Here is a 4,529-nt window from a genome sequence, read left to right as displayed (position 1 = left end):
TACAGGGAGGTCAAGAAAGCCCTTAAGCGAGGGAGGTGAGTCACCTAGACAAGATGTGAAGTCAGGGGGCCTTGTCTTGGTCGACCTGAGAAGGAGCTGCTCTATGTAGCGAGGAGGAACCCAGCGGGGAGGGGGTCCCCAGGCCACGTTCGCTGCCACTTGCCAGGTCAGGACCTCGAGGGCCCAGCCGCTGAGGTTACAGGGAATCTCCACTGCCCAGGGACAGCCCTGACATTCCAGTGGGCTCCTGGTCACTTCTCATGTTGTCCTTTAACTTTCCCAGAAAGGCTTTAGCTGTGTGACCTTCAGCTACCCGCCCCCCTCTCTGTCTATTTTCTGACCTACAAGAGGACGGTGAGGGGTTAATAATATTTGGCTCTTAGAATGTCATAGGCGCTACCCGATGTACTGCAGGCCCGGCTCCTGGTACGCGGCAAACACGCGCTCTGTTAGCTCCCAGTACAGTTACTGCCGCTGTGTCTAGGACTGTGTTCCTCCCTCCAGCTTGCGTAGACTGAGCACTTATTGTGTGCCTGGCGGTGCTGGGCCCTATAGCCACGATTTTCATTCTCGGGACAACCGTAGAAGAAAGTGCTCATCAGTATGAACAGTTTACCGAGGAGGAAGCTGAGGCTGGGGGAGGACAGGAACATTTGCCTTGAGTCGCTCAGATGGCAAAACCAGGTTGCAAGCTCAAGGCCCCGACCGCATCCAGCACCCGCTCAGACTTGTCTCGGTTGTACCTGACAGTGCCGGGGCTGATAGTCGGTGTGCTCCAAAAGGTGAGATTTGTACTCCTAACACTTGCATATCTACTTCACTCTCGGTTAGAGAAATAGAGCTTTCCTACTTACAGTCATTTCCTTATAAAATAAACTTGCCGAGTCCTCACTTTGGTGGACATACATGAAAATCAGAATGCGACAGAGATGAGCATGGCCCCTGCGCAAGGCTAACACCCAGACTGGTGAAGCCTTCCAGATTTTCACCTGTTAGGTCACTCTCTGTAGAATAAATAAATAAATAAACACTTATTTTTCGGCACTACTCACAACAGCCAAAACGCAGGAGCCGCTCAAATGCCCGTAGAACGGATGAATGGAGAAACAGAGTATGGTCTACCTGTACCCTAGACGACTGCTCGTCCACAAAAAGCAACGAAGTACTGACACGTGATCCATCCCGGACGGACCTGGATAACAGCATGCTGAGTGAAAGGAGACAGTCACCACAATGCAGAGACTAACCACTATATGATCACGGCCAAGGAGACAGTCACCAAAGGCTACACACTGTATAATTCCACTTACAGGAAACATCCAGAAGAGGCAGACCCGTAGAGACAGAGAGCAGATTAGTGGTTGACAGGGGCTGGGGGAGGTGGGAATGGGGACCACTGCTTCGAGGAAATGGGGTTTTATTTTTGCAGAGGTGGGGTGGGGGGAATGGAAGTGTTTGGGGACCAGGCAGGGGTGGTGGCTTTTACAGCACTGCGAAGGTACTAAATGACCCCGAATTGTTCACCTCGAAATGGTTGCTTTTATGTTGTGTCCTCTCTCCATGAGTAATTACAAAATTAAGTTCAGGGAAGGAAATTCGTTTACTTGAAGAAAAAATTAATTTACTTACAGAAGACTGTGAAGTACCTCATAGCACAGGGGGCGTGCAGATGTGGGGAAAATCGTGCAGGCGGTCCTTGGAAATGATGGCGCTGTATTATGCCATGAGCAGCGCAAGGCACCTCCTCAAGGGCCAAGTCTGGCAGAGTCTGCATCTTGCCCTCCTTTGTTGTTGTTGTTTTTTTTTTCCCCCTGCAGCCAGCTCAGTGCTTAAGAAATACTTGTTGAGTTCAGCTCAGCCCGGCTCAGCCCGGCTTAGTTAATTGAGTTAAGGCGAGCTGAGTAGTGCTGAATGCACCAGCTGGCTGGCCTGGAGGAGATCCAAGCTGAAGATGTTACGAATCACACTAATTCAATAAGCTGCTGCAAGGTAGGCTAAGTAATGAGACCGCGTGCCTTTCCGTACCTGACTTACCCGTGTTCCGCCGGCACCTGATGAGCCGTGCCCACCCTGTGATAGGCTAGTTCTCTCCCTGGAATCCCGGGTGCGTGTTTTGCTCAGGACGCCTGCAGAGAGTGCGGGAGCAGTGTAAACACACAGTGCTCCTCAGACTCGGCTGGTAGCGCCTGGGTGCTGGAAGGAAGGGCTGGGCGGAAGGAAGCAGAGAACTTTCTGTCTGTCTGTCTGTCTGTCTGTGTTTGGGTGCGGCGACAATGCACATCTTCCTTGTCCGAAGCCCTCATTACGCGTCCAGTGTAGCCATCTAACTAAGAGCTCTTGCCCTTGACTCTGATTGCCTGAGTTTGAAGCCAGCTGAGGATCTCGAAGAAATTAATTCATCTCTCTGCAGCTCTGTCTCCTCACCTGTGAAATGAGGGTGATCATAGCACCTGCTGTTGCAGTGTTACGGGAGGATGTCATGAAATGACACCTGACAAGCCCTTAGCGCACTGTTCCGGGAACAACATCCGCGCTGCGAAAGGTTAGCTGTGTTGATCGCTGTGGTCAGCGCTGCCTAAAAGTGTGTTTGAAAAACGCAGCCGGGCCGGTGCGTGGAGGCCAGCTCTGCAGACCCAAGAACACGGGGCACAACAGTTAGTTGTTTGTAAACACCCTAACCAGGGGCACATGGCTTGCTCACGTGGGTTCTTCTGGAACAGTGGTGTAACCTCCCAGAATGAGGAGGGAGTTGCAGGAATCTGGCTGTTCTCCCTTCTGGCAGGAACCTACCTACAAAGTGAGTCCCCAGCGCCTGCCTGCACCCAGAGACTAGGAAAAAAGCTGCAAATAGCTTCCCTATTTCTGCTGCGCTCTGGAAAACTGCTCCCTTAGTGTTAAGATCTGCATCCCTGACTAATAAATCAGTCCTGTAGGGCAGGGGTGCATGTGGCCCTCTCCATCCCCTGATCTCTAACCCACCTGCAGAGATGCAGGTGGAAAGGGCAGGAGGTGGTCAGACAGAGGTGTGATTTCTTTTCTTTTTGTAGATTTTATTTATTTATTTGACAGACGGAGATCACAAGCAGGTAGAGAGGCAGGCAGGGGTGGGGGGGCTGGGGAAGCAGGCTCCCGGCTGAGCAGACAGCCCGATGTGGGGCTCAATCCCAGGACCCTGAGATCATGACCTGAGCCGAAGGCAGAGGCTTTAACCGACTGAGCCACCCAGGGGCCCCAGAGGTGTGATTTCTCAGATTCACCATGCACTGCACTGCTGCGTGGTCTTGGTCAAGTTCCTGCCTCTTTCTGAGCTATTATTCCTCATTTATGAATGAATGAGAGGGCAAGGGTTGCAGAAAAATTACTGATTTTAAGCATTAAAAATACGAGGAGCTATATCTTTAAATGAAAGCATTCAAGGGAACTGAATGTACCGACAGACAAAAGGCCAGAGGAGGGGTCCTCTAGGTACCCCCTCTGAGTTCTATCACCCATCCTCTTCATTCCCCTCCACTGTCTTCCTCCCTCCCCCAGCTCCCAAGGTGCACATTCTGAAACCTGGCGACTACAAGGAATTCATGTGGCAGATTGGGCTAGAGCATTAGGGGGTCCCCGAGGTGGTCTCCAGAAGCAAAGAGAAGATAAAGGGCAGATCTGCATGCAGGTGTGCCTGTCCCTTAGTGGCGGTATGACATGGGAGCAGAGGACATCAGGTCTTTTCTGCCCACCTGGCATTCTTTCCTCCTTCTGGTAAGAGCACCCTGGTATTCTTTGGGGACTCACTCCCTTTTAATCCATGTGCCTGGTTTTGCTATGCTTCAGTAGTGAGCACATGGCTGGGGTCTGGGCGATCAGATTATTCTGTCATTGGTTTAGCCATAGTCATTGGTTTAGCAGCCGCAGCTGAACTTGTCAGCCCCCACCAGAGCTAACCCTGGGACTTTTACAGAGGCAACCAGGAGAAAGCTTGGATTTGACTTCAGGAAAACGTAAAACAGGTGGAGAGAACCAATCTAAAAATGAAACCAACACAGGGAAAAACAGAACCAAGAGACGAAGAGAGGCAAATCCCTGAAGCCTAAATTGAGGGCCTAGATTCAGCCATGCCTGAAGTCAACACCACTCTTGCCTCTCAGTTATATAATCCATTACGTCATTTATTTATTTATTTATTTATTTATTTATTTATCTGACAGAGATCACAAGTAGGCAGAGAGGCAGGCAGAGAGAGAGGAGGAAGCAGGCTCCCTGCAGAGCAGAGAGCCCGATGTGGGGCTCGATCACAGGACCCTGGGATCATGGCCTGAGCCGAAGGCAGAGGCTTAACCCACTGAGCCACCCAGGTGCCCCTCCACTATGTTTTTGATCTGGCTTGAGTTCATTTAAGATAGGAGCTTGTCACTTTGCAGCTGAAACCTCCTGACCAATACAGTTATTTATCCCTGTAAGTTTCAGTTTTCTCATCTACTAAGTGTCTCTAAAAAGCTCTAAATCTCACCTTAAGTGGGTCTATAAACACATGCATCACAGCA

General features: G+C 50.7%; 1 non-coding gene across 1 annotated transcript; it reads left to right on the top strand.

Moving 5' to 3' along the window:
* Positions 1–884: 884 nt before the first annotated feature.
* LOC123390164 lies at positions 885–987 on the top strand. Its single transcript, XR_006604816.1, has one exon. It is a non-coding gene; the product is annotated as a U6 spliceosomal RNA (small nuclear RNA).
* The last annotated feature ends 3,542 nt before the right edge of the window (positions 988–4,529 follow it).

This window comes from Mustela putorius, unplaced genomic scaffold (assembly GCF_011764305.1).
Source record: "Mustela putorius furo isolate JIRA1106 unplaced genomic scaffold, ASM1176430v1.1 tig00537248_pilon_pilon_pilon, whole genome shotgun sequence".
In the NCBI taxonomy this organism is placed as follows: domain Eukaryota; kingdom Metazoa; phylum Chordata; class Mammalia; order Carnivora; family Mustelidae; genus Mustela; species Mustela putorius.
This window is presented reverse-complemented; position numbering and strand designations above follow the sequence as displayed.